This window comes from Arachis hypogaea, chromosome 20 (genome assembly GCF_003086295.3).
Source record: "Arachis hypogaea cultivar Tifrunner chromosome 20, arahy.Tifrunner.gnm2.J5K5, whole genome shotgun sequence".
NCBI classification, from domain to species: domain Eukaryota; kingdom Viridiplantae; phylum Streptophyta; class Magnoliopsida; order Fabales; family Fabaceae; genus Arachis; species Arachis hypogaea.
In genome coordinates, this window is record NC_092055.1 from 125101752 (window position 1) to 125120538 (window position 18787).

At 41.2% G+C, this 18787-nt stretch overlaps 1 non-coding gene across 1 annotated transcript; it reads right to left on the minus strand.

Annotated features, from left to right (window-relative positions):
* Positions 1–644: 644 nt before the first annotated feature.
* LOC112788747 (small nucleolar RNA R71) lies at positions 645–752 on the minus strand. The gene has a single exon (XR_003196097.1). It is a non-coding gene; the product is annotated as a small nucleolar RNA R71 (small nucleolar RNA).
* Positions 753–18787: the final 18035 nt, after the last annotated feature.

The following is an 18787-nucleotide window of genomic DNA, read 5'->3' on the forward strand; positions in this document are numbered from 1 at the left end:
CTGTGTTCGAATTTTCTCTTCTTCTTTTCTTCTACTCATATAAGGGAACCTCTATACTTGGGTAAAAAGGATCCCTATCATTATTCTTTTTCTGTTCCCTCTTTTTTCATATGAGTAGGAGCAAGGACAAGAATATTCTTGTTGAAGTAGATCCAAAACCTGAAAGGACTCTGAAAAGGAAACTAAGAGAAGCTAAATTACAACAATCCAGCAAGCACCTTTCAGAAATTTTCGAATAGGAAGAGGAGATGGCAGCCGAAAATAATAATAATGCAAGGAGGATGCTTGGTGACTTTACTGCACCTAATTCCAATTTACATGGAAGAAGCATCTCCATTCCTGCCATTGGAGCAAACAATTTTGAGCTGAAACCTCAATTAGTTTCTCTGATGCAGCAGAACTGCATGTTTCATGGACTTCCATCTGAAGATCCTTTTCAGTTCTTAACTGAATTCTTGCAGATCTGTGATATTGTTAAGACTAATGGAGTAGATCCTGAAGTCTACAGGCTCATGCTTTTCCCCTTTGCTGTAAGAGACAGAGCTAGAGTGTGGTTGGACTCTCAACCCAAAGATAGCCTGAACTCATGGGATAAGCTGGTCAAGGCTTTCTTAGCCAAGTTCTTTCCTCCTCAAAAGCTGAGCAAGCTTAGAGTGGATGTTCAAACCTTCAGATAGAAAGAAGGTGAATCCCTCTATGAAGCTTGGGAGAGATACAAGGAACTGACCAAAAAGTGTCCTTCTGACATGCTTTCAGAATGGACCATCCTGGATATATTCTATGATGGTCTGTCTGAATTAGCTATGATGTTATTGGATACTTCTGCAGGTGGATCCATTCACCTAAAGAAAACGCCTGCAGAAGCTCAAGAACTCATTGACATGGTTGCTAATAACCAGTTCATGTACACTTCTGAGAGGAATCCCGTGAGTAATGGGACGCCTATGAAGAAGGGAGTTCTTGAAATTGATACTCTGAATGCCATATTGGCTCAGAATAAAATATTGACTCAGCAAGTCAATATGATTTCTCAAAGTCTGAATGGAGTGCAAGCTGTATCCAACAGTACTCAAGAGGTGCCTTCTGAAGAAGAGGCCTATGATCCTGAAAACCCTGCAATAGCAGAGGTGAATTACTTAGGTGAACCATATGGAAACACCTATAATCCATCATGGAGAAATCATCCAAATCTCTCATGGAAGGATCAACAAAAGCCTCAACAAGGCTTTAATAATGGTGGAAGATACAGGTTTAGCAATAGCAAGCCTTTTCCATCATCCACTCAGCAACAGACAGAGAACTCTGAACAAAATACCTCTAATTTAGCAAACTTAGTCTCTGATCTATCTAAGGCCACTGTGAGTTTCATGAATGAAACAAGGTCTTCCATTAGAAATTTGGAAGCACAAGTGGGCCATCTGAGTAAAAGGATCACTGAAATCCCTCCTAGTACTCTCCCAAGCAATACAGAAGAAAATCCAAAAGGAGAATGCAAGGCCATTGAAATGACCATCATGGCCGAAACCACAAAAGAGGAGGAGGACGTAAATCCCAAGGAGGAAGACCTCCTGGGACGTCCAGTGATCAATAAAGAGTTTCCCTTTGAGGAACCAAAGGAATCTGAGGCTCAACTAGAGACCATAGAGATTCCATTAAACCTCCTTATGCCATTCATGAGCTATGATGAGTATTCCTCTTCTGAAGAGAATGAGGATGTTACTGAAGAGCAAGTTACCAAGTACCTTGGTGCAATCATGAAGCTGAATGCCAAATTATTTGGTGTTGAGACTTGGGAAGATGAACCTCCCTTATTCACCAATGAACTAAGTGATCTGGATCAACTGACATTGCCTCAGAAGAAACAGGATCCTGGAAAGTTCTTAATACCTTGTACCATAGGCACCATGATCTTTAAGGCTCTGTGTGACCTTGGTTCAGGGATAAACCTCATGCCCCTCTCTGTAATAGAGAAACTGGGAATCTTTGGGGTGCAAGCTGCTAAAATCTCATTAAAGATGACAGACAATTCAAGAAAACAGGCTTATGGACAAGTAGAGGATGTGTTAGTAAAGGTTGAAGGCCTTTACATCCCTACTGATTTCATAGTCCTAGATACTAGGAAGGATGAGGATGAATCCATCATCCTAGGAAGACCTTTCCTAGCCACAGCAAGAGCTGTGATTAATGTGGACAGAGGAGAATTGATCCTTCAAATAAATGAGGACAACCTTGTGTTTACAACTCAAGGATCTCTCTCTGCATCCATGGAGAGGAAGCATAAAAAGCTTCTCTCAAAGCAGAGGCAAACAAAGCCCCCACAGTCAAACTCTAAGTTTGGTGTTAGAAGGCCACAACCAAACTCTAAGTTTGGTGTCAAACCCCCATATCCAAACTCTAAGTTTGGTGTTGGGAGGTCTCAACAAAGCTCCGCACATCTGTGAGGCTCCATGAGAGCCCACTGTCAAGCTATTGACATTAAAGAAGCGCTTGTTGGGAGGCAACCCAATGTTTATTTATCTAATTTTCATTGTTTTTCATGTTTTATTAGGTTCATGATCATGTGGAGTCACAAAATAAATATAAAAATTGAAAACGGAATCAAAAACAGCAGAAGAAAAATCACACCCTGGAGGAAGACCTTACTGGCATTTAAACGCCAGTAAGAAGCATGTTTTGGGCATTCAACGCCAGAACAGAGCATGGTTCTGGCGCTGAATGCCAGAAATGGGCAGCATCTGGGCGTTTGAAGGCCAGAAATGCACCCAGGAGAAGAGCTGGTGCTGAACGCCCAGAACAAGCATGGTTCTGGCGTTCAACGCCAGAAATGGGCCACAAATGGGCGTTCAACGCCCAAAACAAGCACCAATCTGGCGCTGAACGCCCAAAGTTGTGTGCAAGGGCATTTTGCATGCCTAATTTGGTGCAAGGTTGTAAATCCTTGAACACCTCAGGATCTGTGGATCCCATAGGATCACCTCAGGATCTGTGGACCCCACAGGATCCCCACCTACCTCCACTCACTTCTTTTCACCCCTCTTTCACACAATCCCATAAACACTCTTCCCCGAAACTCTTCACCAATCACCTCAATCTCTCTTCCCTATCACCACCTCACCACTCACATCCATCCACTCTTCCCCATAAACCTACCTCATAAACTCCACCTACCTTCAAAATTCAAAATCAATTTTCCACCCAACCCACCCTAAATGGCCGAACCTAACACCCTCTCCCCCCACTATATAAAGCCCTCCATTCTTCTTCATTTTCACACAACACAACCCTCTCTTCTCTTCTTGGCCGAAACACAACCCCTTCTCCCTCTCCTCCATTTCTTCTTCTTCTTCATCTATTCTTTCTTCTCTTGCTCGAGGACGAGCAAAATTCTAAGTTTGGTGTGGTAAAAGCATAAGCTTTTTGTTTTTCCATTACCATTGATGGCACCCAAGACCGGAGAATCCTCTAGAAAAGGGAAAGGGAAGACATAAGCTTCCACCTCCGAGTCATGGGAGATGGAAAGGTTCATCTCCAAAGCTCATCAAGACCACTTCTATGATGTTGTGGCCAAGAAGAAGGTGATCCCCGAGGTCCCTTTCAAACTCAAGAAAAATGAGTATCCGGAGATCCGACATGAAATCCAAAGAAGAGGTTGGGAAGTCCTAACAAACCCCATCCAACAAGTCGGCATCCTAATGGTTCAAGAGTTCTATGCCAATGCATGGATCACTAGGAACCATGATCAAAGTAAGAACCCGAATCCAAAAAATTATGTTACAATGGTTCGAGGGAAATACTTAGATTTTAGCCCGGAGAATGTGAGGTTGGCGTTTAACTTGCCTATGATGCAAGGAGATGAACGCCCCTACACTAGAAGGGTCAACTTTAATCAAAGGTTGGACCAAGTCCTCATGGACATATGTGTGGAAGGAGCTCAATGGAAGATTGACTCCAAAGGCAAGCCGGTTCAATTAAGAAGACTGGACCTCAAGCCTGTAGCTAGAGGATGGTTGGAGTTCATCCAACGCTCCATCATCCCCACTAGCAACCGATCTGAAGTTACTGTGGATCGGGCCATCATGATCCATAGCATCATTGGAGAGGAAGTAGAAGTTCATGAAGTCGTCTCCCTTGAACTCTACAAAATAGCCGAAAAGCCCTCCCCTGGGGCAAGGCTAGCTTTTTCTCATCTTATTTTCCATCTATGTTACTCAGCTGGAGCTTTCATAGAAGGAGACATTCACATTGAGGAAGAGAAGCCCATCACTAAGAAAAAGAGGGAGCAAGCAAGAGAGCCCATTCATGGAGCTCAAGAGGCGCAGGAAGCTCATCACCATGAGATCCCGGAGATGCCTCAAATGCATTTTCCTCCACAAAAATATTGGGAGCAAATCAACACCTCCCTAGGAGAATTAAGTTCCAACATGGGACAACTAAGGGTGGAACATCAAGAGCACTCCATCATCCTTCATGAAATCAAAGAAGATCAAAAAGTAATGAGGGAGGAGCAACAAAGACAAGGAAGAGACATAGAAGAGCTCAAGGACATCATTGGTTCCTCAAGAAGGAAACGCCATCATCACTAAGGTGGACTCATTCCTTGTTCTTACTTTCTCTGTTTTTTGTTTTCTCTATGTTAAGTGCTTATCTATGTTTGTGTCTTCATTACATGATCATTAGTATTTAGTAACTTTGTCTTAAAGTTATGAATGTCCTATGAATCCATCACCTCTCTTAAATGAAAAATGTTTTAATTCAAAAGAACAAGAAGTACATGAGTTTCGAATTTATCCTTGAACTTAGTTTAATTATATTGATGTGGTGACAATGCTTCTTGTTTTCTGAATGAATGCTTGAATAGTGCATATGTCTTTTGAAGTTGTTGTTTAAGAATGTTAAATATGTTGGCTCTTGAAAGAATGATGACAAGGAGACATGTTATTTGATAATCTGAAAAATCATAAAAATGATTCTTGAAGCAAGAAAAAGCAGCAAAGAACAAAGCTTGCAGAAAAAAAAATAGAAAGAAAAAGCAAGCAGAAAAAGCCAAAGCTCTTAAAACCAAGAGGCAAGAGCAAAAAGCCAATAACCCTTAAAACCAAAAGGCAAGGGTAAATAAAAAGGATCCCAAGGCTTTGAGCATCAGTGGATAGGAGGGCCTAAAGGAATAAAATCCTGGCCTAAGCGGCTAAACCAAGCTGTCCCTAACCATGTGCTTGTGGCGTGAAGGTGTCAAGTAAAAACTTGAGACTGAGCGGTTAAAGTCAAGGTCCAAAGCAAAAAAAAGAGTGTGCTTAAGAACCTTGGACACCTCTAATTGGAGACTTTAGCAAAGCTGAGTCACAATCTGAAAAGGTTCACCCAGTTATGTGTCTGTGGCATTTATGTATCCGGTGGTAATACTGGAAAACAAAGTGCTTAGGGCCACGGCCAAGATTCATAAAAGAGCTGTGTTCAAGAATCATCATACTGAACTAGGAGAATCAATAACACTATCTGAACTCTGAGTTCCTATAGATGCCAATCATTCTGAACCTCAATGGATAAAGTGAGACGCCAAAACTATTCAAGAGGCAAAAAGCTACAAGTCCCGCTCATCTGATTGGAGCTATGTTTCATTGATAGTTTGGAATTTATAGTATATTCTCTTCTTTTTATCCTATTTGATTTTTAGTTGCTTGGGGACAAGCAACAATTTAAGTTTGGTGTTGTGATGAGCGGATAATTTATACGCTTTTTGGCATTGTTTTTAGTATGTTTTTAGTAGAATCTGGTTACTTTTAGGGATGTTTTCATTAGTTTTTATGTTAAATTCACATTTCTGGACTTTACTATGAGTTTGTGTATTTTTCTGTGATTTCAGGTATTTTCTGACTGAAATTGAGGGACTTGAGCAAAAATCAGATTCAGAGGTTGAAGAAGGACTGCTGATGCTGTTGGATTCTGACCTCCCTGCACTCAAAATGGATTTTCTGGAGCTAAAAAACTCAAAATGGCGCGCTTCCAATTGCGTTGGAAAGTAGACATCCAGGGCTTTCCAGAAATATATAATAGTCTATACTTTGCCCAAGTTTAAATGACGCAAACTGGCGTTCAACGCCAGCTCTCTGCCCAATTCTGGCGTCCAGCGCCAGAAACAAGTTGCAAAGTGGAGTTCAACGCCCAAACTGGCACAAAAGCTGGCGTTCAACTCCAAGAATGACCTCTCCATGTGTAGACTTCAAGCTCAGCCCAAGCACACACCAAGTGGGCCCCGGAAGTGGATTTATGCATCAATTACTTACTTCTGTAAACCCTAGTAGCTAGTTTATTATAAATAGGACTTTTTACTATTGTATTTGACATCCTGGATTGTATTTGGATCCTGTGATAACGTTTTAGGGGGCTGGCCATTCGGCCATGCCTGGACCTTTCACTTATGTATTTTCAACGGTAGAATTTCTACACTCCATAGATTAAGATGTGGAGCTCTGCTGTTCCTCAAAGATTAATGCAAAGTACTACTGTTTTCTATTCAATTCAACTTATTCCGCTTCTAAGATATTCATTCGCACTTCAACTTAAATGTGATGAACGTGACAATCATCATCATTCCCTATGAACGCGTGCCTGACAACCACTTCCGTTCTACCTTAGATTGAATGAATATCTCTTGGATCTCTTAATCAGAATCTTCGTGGTATAAGCTAGATTGATGGCGGCATTCATGAGAGTCCGAAAAGTCTAAACCTTGTCTGTGGTATTCCGAGTAGGACTCTGAGATTGAATGGCTGTGACGAACTTCAAACTCGCGAGTGCTGGGCGTAGTGACAGACGCAAAAGGATAGTAAATTCTATTCCAGTATGATCGAGAACCTCCAAGATGATTAGCCATGCAGTGACAGCGCATCGGACTATTTTCACAGAGAGGAATAGGATGCAGCCATCGACAAGGGTGATGCCTCCAGACGATTAGCCGTGCTGTGACAGAGCATTTGGACCATTTTTCCGAGAAGATCAAAAGTAGCCATTGACAATGACAACGGTGACATCCTTACAAAAAGCCAGCCATGGAAAGGAGTAGGATTGATTGGATGAAGGCAGCAAGAAAGCAGAGGTTCAGAAGAACGAAAGCATCTCTATGCGCTTATCTGAAATTCTCACCAATGATTTACATAAGTATTTCTATCATTCTTTTATTATGTATTTTCGAAAACTCCATAACCATTTTATATCCGCCTGACTGAGATTTACAAGGTGACCATAGCTTGCTTCATACCAACAATCTCCGTGGGATCGACCCTTACTCACGTAAGGTTTATTACTTGGACGACCCAGTGCACTTGCTGGTTAGTTGTATCGAAGTTGTGACAAATTATGAATCAAGATTAGGGCACCAAGTCTTTGGAGCCATTACCAGAGATCACAATTTCGTGCACCAACTGGCACCAGAGATGTATTTGGGGGATCCTAGAGCCGTTCCTATTCCTGTGGAGGCGTCATAGAGGGGTGCAGGCGAGTTCCTGATATGGATCGTGTTGACGACGTGTCGGATAGGCGTCGGGTCAAGAGGATAGCCGCTTATCCGGAGAGGCCACAGGACACGGGTACCCCGTCGTTGCTCCACCGGCTCGCATCTGTTTAGATGATTTATGTATCCTGTATGTTGTTTGTTCATGTTCATTGTTGTATCTTAGCCATGTTTATTATTGTGGTTGATGTACTTTGACGATCCAACATGTAGTTTGGTTTTTTATGTTTCAGTATGTTGTTCCAAATCATGATATTATACTTTGAAAATAGCTGTTTAGTGTTTATTTCAGTTACTAGCATAGTTTCCGACTCATGTCTTAATTTAATTTGTAGATTTATTTATTGCTGTGTGCATCCAACAGACATTTCGTTCAAAACTCCGGAAACAGAACATATTCATTAATTAAGATCCCATGCACAATACATCGCATTAATATTAACAAATTCTATCGCTTATCAACTACAAGTAAGAAAACTGATAACAATGGAATCTAAACGCCAAAGTGAAATAAACAAAGTACCAAAGGGAAAAATTTGCCGCTACATGTCGAATGCCGAATGCCCGGTATGCATATGGAGGTAACCAGCCTCCGTCGGGAGCCTCAAGCGCGGCCTTGATGTCGTTATGCCTGTCCGATATAACCAGCAGACCCGGCTGTGGTGTCACATGCTGACGCAGATGGGAGAGAAAGAAGGACCAGGACTCAGCATTCTCACCCTCGACTAATGCGACAGGGAGTATGTTGGAGTTCCCGTCCTGTGCAATCGCAACAAGCAACGTCCCCCCATACTTGCCATACAGATGGGTGTCGTCAATACTAACCAGCAGCTTGCAATGACGGAATGCCTCGATACACGGTGAAAACGTCCAGAATAGTCTGTGAAAATAAGCTTGAGACTCGTCCAGCTGTCCACCAACTCGAACAGGGCTCGTCCTAAGGACTGCAACAGTACCAGGCTTCGTCAACTGGACTCCTAACACCCACCTAGGGAGCTCGTTGTACAACTTATCCCAGTCACCATAGATGAGGGCAACAGCCTTCTGCTTCACCAACCAGACCCTCCTGTATGTCGGCCTAAACCCAAAGTGTGCGGCCGTGGCATTTAGGAGCACCTTGATGCTGATGGATGCATCAGCCCTAACCATTGGCATAATGAATGCCGATATCACATGATAATCCAAACTCCTGTGGTCACTGGAGATGGAGGTGGCGAGACACGTATGCGGACCATTGTACCGTTTGACCTCCCAAAGGCCCATGCGCTGTCGGAGACTCAGCCGAATCAACCATGTGTACCCATTCCCGAACTCAGAACACTTGCCCACATACTGCCGATAGTTAGACTCCACTATCTTGTACTGTACCCCTCGACGGATGCTGTAAGTATTCACACTTAACAGGGCCTCATCTTTATCCTAAAATTGCTGACCAACCTGGAACTCTGTCAGACCTACAAACCCTTCTGCATCTCTAGCGCCAAATCCAGCAGATTGCCCAGGAACCCCCTCCTGCCTCATGGCATCCAAGTCCAAAGAGGAAAAATGTGGAGGGTACTGCTGTGTGCCAGAGCTAGAACCACCTCCCGCCCGAGCAGGCTCGCTCGCTCCAATATCATCCCCACTGTCATCAGCAATCATATCCGGCTCGACATCATCGTCCTCTAGATCATCCAACACTCCATTTCCAATCCCAAGCGGTGCAGCACACTGTAAAGAGGTCGGCAAAAATTCCCCTGTTCCGACCTCGTCGCCCACACTACCGTTGAGATCAACAGCGAATGAAGGGGAGACGGGTGGCTGGTACGCAGGTCTAGAGCTAGAACCGGCTACCGTGGCTACAGTGGTGGTATTCCGGTTCGAACCCCCCGAGCTGGATACCACATCAACCAACTTTGCCCACAGTTCTGATGTCCTCACTTCTGGAAACTGCCGGCGACAATGAAACATGACCTGCAAGTCCTCATCACTCCCAATTGTGAAACAATCATACTTCACGGTTTCCTGGAGCACCGTGATTGGAATACGATAAAAAAACTTCTTAACCCGTTTCACACCTTCCAGACCAAATTTTCAGCAGTACAGAGCTAACAAGGTCATCATAGCTCGTCGTAGGGCTCACGATAATACAGAGAGGATTCTTATCAGTGAACTTCACACCGGAACGAGTTTTCTTCTTAATCGATACTCTATGGTGAACCAACACTACAAAACTCTCCTCACTAGCCATCTTACCCCCTCTAATGAGAGCAACTCACGTTTACACCATATATATACAGGTCTGGTCCTCATTAATTCGAACTGACTCAGTTCGAATTACATGGGGAAGCTTGCACCTACGTAATTCGAACTCACCTAGTTCGAATTATGTATCCTTGTAGTTCGAACTCAGCTAGCTCGATTTAGTGTGAATTTCGTTCTTGAACAATTCGAACTGAGTAGGTTCGAATTATGTAGAACTGTAATTCGAACTAGGTTGGTTCGAATTCATAGAGATGTCCTTTGGTTGATACATGAACCAAATTTGCCTTTGGCGGATTTGTGTAAATAATTGGTCACCATGGCTTATTAACATTTTTTGTCCTAATTTTAACTTTAAATTTAAATAGTTTTAGTATAATAATCATTATTATTTTTTAAATAAAATGAGCACCTTAATTATTTTTGTTAATGTATCAACTCTCAAATATAATACGTTCATAAAATATTTTTTTAAAGATGTAGTAAAAACAAACTAGTCACTCAAATATTGTTATATCTTTAGGTATAAACATATTTTTTAACTAATAAAAATATAATAAAATTAATTTCTAATATTTTATTTCTATTATAAATATATCATTAATAAATTATATAAAAAAATAATAATATATGACAACTATTTCGAATACATATTAATTTTTTTGTTATATTTAAACTAGAGGAAACTATCAATTTGTCGTTGAATTATCAAAACACTGACAAAAATGATTCTTACTTTTGGTAACAATAAAAGTGTTCCCTAAATATTTCAAAATGCTACAAAAATATTCGACTGCTAAAATAAAAGTTTTCTTCACTAATAAAATAGAGTGATGTAGCATACAAAGATGTACATATGACATCCTATCATATTCACATTCTGTTTTTTATTTTCTTTTTTATCCTCACTCTTTGCAATCTCTTCTCTTACTTTTCACCATTCTCATATAATTTCTCTCTCTCTCTCTCTCATTCCAGTCACTAAAATTTCTATCACTACTACCACCTCCACAGTATCCTTTCTCTTTTCATCATATCCACCAATATTTTCAATCTTTTAGATTTTCAAAATTTTTGATTTCATTACAACATCTTCTCCAAATCAGTCCATTAACAATGCATTTTGGAAGTCTTGAATGTGAGGAGATTCAAAACAAGAGAGGAAAGGAGAACTCTACGACATAATCCTCATCCATAATCTCTTCGTTGACACCTCTTTTCTCGGTTCCTGAAGTTCGCATTGCTGCAGCCGCACTACCCACTGTTGGAGACCTCCGGTGGCCACCATTCATACAATGGTGACCTCTTATAGGTCACCTTGACTGGTTCACGCTCTTATCTGGCTTCCAACGGAGCACCTCGTCCTTCGCCTCGCCAATGCTCAGATGCACATCACGCCATCGACGAATAATATCAAGACACTTGACACCCGTGTCCTTCGTCGCTTCTGCTGGAAGCTCCTCAAAAACTACAACACTTAGTGCTTCTACCTTTCGAATCTCCGATGGTCACCACAATGGTTACGCGGATTCTAAGCATGGCTTTCTGGTGAGAGTGTTTTTTTTTGTGAGAATGTTATTTTTGTGGCTATTCTTGCATGTAGCTGGAAGAGAAGAGGAGAGAAGTGGAGAAGAGAAGAGAGGGTGGCTACTATGGGGAAGAGGAGAGGGCAGCGCTCATTGTGGGTAGTAGTATTGGTTCTGGTGGTTGTGATACCATGGAAAGGGGGTAGTGAGAGGAGAAGGTGAAAGAAATTAGAGATATTAGAGTTTAATTTGACAAATTAGAGTTTTTAATTTGGGTTTAGGATAATTAGTACCACGTGATCAATTACGGATACCATATTTGCATTCCGTTTGCCACCTAAAGTATTTTGTTAACAGAAAATTTTTTCTCCTACGATTGGATATCTTTCTGGAATTTTTAAATATTGAAAGAGCATAACCGTCGGTTAGGAATTTTCACACAAAATAATTCCATTGATAGTATAGTTCCCAAACGACAAGCAATGCTCAATCAAAGTTTTAATTTAGTTTTGTCACGAGTATAAACCCCAATGAAAATTAACCGAAGTATTCAAATCTCGGGTCGTCTCACAAGGAATTACAATGAGGTGATCAATTATTGACTATGAAGGAACAAGGGGGGTTTGATTTGGTAAAAGGGCAAGAAAATAAATGGCAAGAGAATTAAAACAAACAACTAAAGAAGCAAATACTAAAGAGAGACATTCATGGCAAGGATTGAGAATTAAGGTTTTCTATCCTAGTCATACGATGATTAACAAGAATTTATCCTATTTCGTCATCTCTAACAATGGAAGAAGGTACAATATTATCTTCACACGAGAGAAAGTCAAATAAGACTAGCTAATCTCAATTCAAAAGTCCTAATCAATTTACTAATTGAATTAGTAAAAGATTAGCGTTAATGGAAACAATATTAGCTAACAACTCTAGATCACCAACATGAGTTAGATATTCATGACTCAAGATTGCCTAGTTCCTCTTTCCAAGCTAAGAATGCTCAAAAAGCTACTCTAAAACCCAACCAAGTATTTTGTCAAACACTTAGAAGGCATAAAAGTAAAGCATAATAAATTGCAAGGAAAGATAAATTCTACAACTACCAATTGCAAGGAATCAACAATAAACAAAGCAATTAACCATGAGAACATAAAAGAAACATCAATTGCATTAAAGAAAAGTCAAATCCAACAAAAGTGCATGAACATAAAAGAGGCATATAAAGGAAATTAATACTACAAACTAAGAGAATTAAGATGAAGGAACAAGAAATTATAAAGAAAATGTAGATGAAAGCAAGAACTAAAACCTAGATCTAAGATGCAAAGTACCATAAGAACCCTAATTCTAGAGAGAAGAGGGAGCTTCTCTCTCTAGAAAACTAACCTACATGATGCTACCTGATAAACCCATATTTTATGATGTATTTTGTGCTCAATTTAAGTGATTTACTCAATCCTTCACCCACTTATTCATGTAAATTGCATGGTTTTACTTTTCCTTCCTTACTTTATGATATATGTGAAAACATGTTTTCTTATGCTTTAAAAATATTAATTTTTAATTATCCTTTATTACCATCCGATGCCGTGATTTGTGTGTTAAGTATTTTCAAGTTTCATAGGGCATGAATGGCTTAGAGGATAGAAAGGAAACATACAAAAATGGAAGGAAAGCACAAAAATGGAGTTTTGAAAAAAAGGGCAGCGACGCGAGCGCATGGACGACGCGGTCGCGTGCCTAGCGCGAAAAGGCATCGACGCGCACGCGTGACTGATGTGGACGCGTGCCTTGAGCAGAACGCAAATGACACGTACGCGTGACCGACGCGTACGTGTGACAAGGAAAACTCCCAGATGACGCGAACGCGTGACAGACGCCACGTACCAGAATCTGCAGAAAACGCCCCCAGCAATTTCTGGATCCTTTTTCGGCCCAATTCTGAATCCAGAAATACAGAATATAAGCCAGAGAATGGAGGAATCAAAGAAGAGGACAACTGATCATACATTCACAATTCAGAATTTTAGATTTAGATGTAGTTTTTAGAGAGAGAGGTTCTCTCCTCTCTCTTAGGATTGAGGATTAGGATTCCTCTTAAAGGAATTAGGATTTCTTCTTCTCAATTTCCAGGTTTAATATTTCTTTTATTTATTTTCTCAATTTAGTTTATGAACTCTTTATGTTTGGATTGATTTTCTTTTATTAATGCAATTTGAGGTATTTCAGAATTATGATTGCTTTCCTTTATTTGTCTAAATAATTTAGATTTTTTCCTTTTGGCTTTGGTTGATTAATTGGTAACTCTTGAGTTGTCAAACTCATCGTGATTGATAATTGTTATCTTTGCTGATTGATTTAAATTCCTATAACTCTAGTCTCTCCTTAGGAGTTGACTAGGACTTTAGGTGTTAAATTGGTTTATCCACTTGACTTACCTTCATAGTTAGAGGTTGACTTAGTGGGGAGCAAAATGTAATTCTCATCACCATTGATAAGGGTAACTAGGATAGGACTTCTAATTTTCATACCGTGCCAAGAGTTTTATTAGCTACTGATTTATTAATTCCTGCACTCTATTTTTCTCATTCAAACCTTTTTCAAAAACCCAAAAATACTATTTTTCATAACCAATAATAAATTGTACTTCCCCGTAATTCCTTGAGATACGACCCGAGGTTTAAATACTTCGGTTATAAATTTTATTGGGTTTGCTTAAGTGACAACCAAAACTTTTGTACGAAAGGATTCTCTGTTGGTTTAGAAACTATACTTACAATGCGATAATATTTGTGAAAATTCTTTACCGATAGAAATCAGATCGTCAAAAATGGCGCCGTTGCCGGGAAATTGCAACTGTGTGCCTTATTATTGGTTATTGTAAATATTTTCTTTTACCTATTTATTTGTTTTTATTTTTTATTTTTATTATTTACTATGAATTCTCACCCCTCTCGCTTTGAGTTTGGTTCTAATATTGTTGAAGGGAATGGAAGCTATAGTAGGAACATGCATCAAGGTCAGAACAGTCAAAGATGGATGGAGCCACGAGGACTTGATTAACCCTTTAGGCAACAACACCCTCCACAGTACCACAGACGACGACCATTCTACAATGCATGCCAAAGCAATAGATATGGTGGATCCCCTTGTAGTTACCAACAAGCCACACCCTGTGCTATTGAACCACCCTCTCAATATAGCTTTGAACCACCATACTCACAAGCCCCCTACAACCAAACACCTCCCTACGACCCTAATCCATATCCACCCCGAATCCAATCCAATTACTCCCAAGAACCACCACATTCTTATGATGAACTGTTCCTCCAAAATAATGACCCCTCATATCCACCCCAATCTCCAATGGATGACACCCTTCGTGTTCTTCTTCAAGGACAAGCGAAGATGCAAAGGGGCATACTGGAACTCGTTACTGCCTTAACCGGGGTAGTAAATAAATTAGCCTCCCAACATCTGAGCACTCAAAGTACTCCCATGGCTACATGTGGAGAATCTAAAGAAGAGCGTAGCATAAAGGAGACACTAGAAACTTCGGTGGACAATAAGGAGCATGGCTTTGTATTGGAACAAGTGGAGGAAGCCATAATAGTTGCAAAGGAAGAAGTGGTTGAAGATTTAGGAGATGCTGAACATCCATGGGAATCAAGAACTGTAAAGGATTCCGCCTAGAAGTTCGAAATTGATGCCAAGGAGGATAGTGCACAACCTCCAAAGCAGGTATTTTATGAAGAACTGGATGGAATAACCCAAGACGCAAGTTTTCCTGATGATGATAATCACAAATCAGGTTCTCTTCGTAATGAATTTACATCCGCAAGTGAATTCTTTGAGATAGAAGAATCTTTCCCGAGTGAATACGAAGATGATGCTGAGGTAGATTTTTCTCAACCTCCAACTTATGACTTGAGTGATGATGAGGAAGAAATCAAGGACTTTGATCAAGACATGGTTGAATTTGAAGAAGTTTGCAAAGAAGTGGAGGAATTCACAGAAGAATACAAGGGAGTAGAGCTTGCAGAACCACTGGAAACACCTACCCCAAGGCCATTACCGCCCAATACAAGCTTCAAGTGAGTACAATCCTTAACCTTTATCTTTACTTTTCCACTTGAATATAGTTTGCTTGAAACAGAGGGCCAGCTTAGAGCTCTCTGTGGCTTTAAGAGTAAGAGGGAAATAGCTCGTACTCAGAGCTGGTGTGCAAGATTCAATAAGGTTCCACGCTTCAATTTGAAGTGCAAGGATTGGTATCAAGTTCAATTGAATGGGTCTCGGAAGGCGTTTGGTCATCTTGGTGAGAATACAAATTACGTACCGTCCAGCTGGAAAAATGTGGATCAAGGCAAAGACGGTTACAAAAACAAAGTTTGGGACCCCGAAATTCATTCTAACAATCAACATTCCTGGAGCCTAATCACTTGCTTTAACTTGCTTGAGGGCTTTACATGCCTAGTTTGGGACCCCGGAGGCTGTTGGCATTCCAAACACTGGTGGAGATTTTTGGATGAATTCAAGCTAAAGCCACCATAGCAGGAAGCTCATCAAATGTCCAACTTAAGGACTTTAACTAAAAGTGCTAGGTGGGAGACAACCCACCATGGTATGATCGTTCTTTTTCAATTTTATTTCGTTTTGTTTCTTTTTATATTATTTTATTTTCATTGAACCTGGATATTATTCATAGCATTTACATTAGCATTGCATATTGCATACTGCATAATTGCATAAAAAAAATCAACCCACGTGAGCGCGCAAGCCATGCGTGGGCATCGATTGGAAATCGGCGTCATGATCCAACGCCCAGAAAGTTAGGCTGAAATCGTGCGGCTGGTGTGTGTTTAGCACAAATGGGCCCACGCATCCGCGTCAACGACGCGAACGCGTCACTTACAATTCACAGCGCTAAAATCTTTGCCCTTATAGAGTGAACAGAGAGTTGCGCCAAAACGACGCTGGAACTGTGCGTCTAGCACAATTTACAGCGACGCGTTCGCATATATCACGCGTCCGCGTCACGTACCTTTTACCTAATTCACGCGATCGCATCAATGACACCGCCGCGTCAGTTCCTCTTTGTCCCTATTACGCGATCGCGCGCTCCACGCGTTTGCGTGGATTCAAATACACTAACCCCTACCCACGCGAACCCTAACCATTTCGCGTCCCCCAAACACCACCCCCAGCCTCCTCTGCACTCTCTCCTCCTCTCCCCTGCCACCACCGCACCACCCTCACCAAGCCGCCGTCACCATCGCCGACCAACCCTGCCACACCACCCTCGCCGGAACCCCCCTTCTTCTTTCTCTTATTCTTCTCTCCCTCCCTTCACCCACTACCGCCCCATCTCCGAACCACCACCACCCTGCCACCCGCCCAGAACCGCCGACCACCACCACAGCCCAATACCTTCGCCCCCAATCTTCTTCCTCACCCCTCCCTTAAACCTAACCCAACACCACAAACACAACCCTCCGCCATTGCCCCTATCCGAACCACCACCGTGCCACCGCTGTGCAGCCACCAGCGCCACTACCCCTATCTCTGTCTCATATTCTGATCCTACCCACACCAGGTTCCACCGAACACTGTTCCCTTTACCAGTTCATTAGTTAGTTAGTTGCATATTTTTCAGATTCTATTCAAATTAGGATAGTTAGAGATGCATGTTTGTAGTGTATTCTAGGTGGTTAGGTAGTTAGGATGTGGTTAGTGGATTTAGGCCTGATAATTGCGCCGTTCCTGCTACTTGTTTTCTCTATTTCGCTATGATGATCATATTGTTCATATATTGTTCTTCCATGTTTCATGCTGCTGTTACACTGTTCTTTCATGTTCATGATATTTGTGTCTCTTTGCAGCTGTAATTAATTTTATATGAACTGATTTTTCCTACTGTTTATTTCCCGGGAACACCCAATTTTAGCTGGAATGTCGCCCAATTTTCTGCAAATTGTTTCATTTTTTCATTCATGTATTGGTTTTGGCAATTTTGAATTTTTCACTCCATGGCTACAACCTAACCAATTAATGCATGCACGGGCTAGTATTCTTATTCCTTTTGATTCCCTGGTTAATAAATTGCATTATTGATGATTTCATTTTAATTTTTGCTACTCTTGTATCTATATGAATTATCATCAATAACCTGATATCCTTGCTTAAATATGAGTTGACTGTTCTTTAAATTTGTGAATCACTTGTTACCTAGGAAAACGATTATCATGCCACTTACTTTAACTTTCTTTTTACTAACTCACTGCTTTAACTTTCTAGCTCCCTTTTCACTTCTTAACCATTTCAACTTTCTGACTTCTCTTTTCATATGACTACCTTAACTTTCTAACTCAGGGCGTGATCATTGTTTTTCCTTATTAACTTGAATTCCACTTATCATATATTTTGGATTGTGATTTCTATTTTCAGACTTTTCCACTTGAACACAATCTAAAATGCACATATATTTGACTCATTTCATGCTTCCTTTGCTCTTTTGCCACTCTGTGCTTATATTGCTATTATTCTATTTGCCTACTTGTTTTTCTACTTTTGTTCTTCAATTATATCCTGAAATTTCTGCTTTTTAGGATGTCTGACCCTCAACGCAAAGGAAAGGGCAAAGCAACCACTGGTAAAAGGAAAAGAGGCGAATCCTCTATGACCATCCTCGACATTTTGCATGATGATTCCTGGCGGGAAAAGAACTTTACCCCGCAGGAAAAGGCTGACCAGCTCCTCACCACCACAGACCAAGTCAAATTTGCAAACAGATACTGTGATCTCAAGTATCCAGTGTTTGCGACTTCCAGGAACCTGTACTTGGAGAGAACTCTAAAAATTCCAGAAGAACTACAGCAGTACACCTCTGAACAAATAAAACAGAGAGGCTGGTTCTTCTTGGAACGAAACTTGACAGAGGTCAATGCTTCCTGGGTCAGAGAATTTTACTGTAACTATTTCAAGACCTCCCTGGATGCAGTGCACCTCAGAGGAAAACAGATTTTGGTCACTGAGGAAGCTATTGAGGACATCTTCCACCTTCAGCCTAAGTCCGATCAGCCTGACAGCTACCAAAAGGTTGAAGAGGATATAATATTTATGAGATTTGACTGGGATGCTGTCAAGCAGAGAATAACCCTTGATCCTACTGTCCCATGGGTCATGGGAAAGAATACAGTGATGCTTAAGGGAATCAAGCTGATATATTTGAATGGTGAGGCTCGGCTCTGGCACCAGATCCTGAGTAACTATGTGATGCCGAGCACTCATGAGACAGAGCTACCCGCTGCTATGATTACCCTCATCTGGTGTGTGATGGAGGGTAAAGACCTGTATCTTCCACGTTTTATCCGGTATTATATGGCCAGGGTCCATGTCAGAGGCACTCTCCCTTTCCCTTAACTGATCACCCAGCTAGGCCGCCGAACTGACGTGCCTTGGGAGCTGGCCAATGCGAAGCCGACTGCTGCTGATTGCAAGAAGATCATTCCTC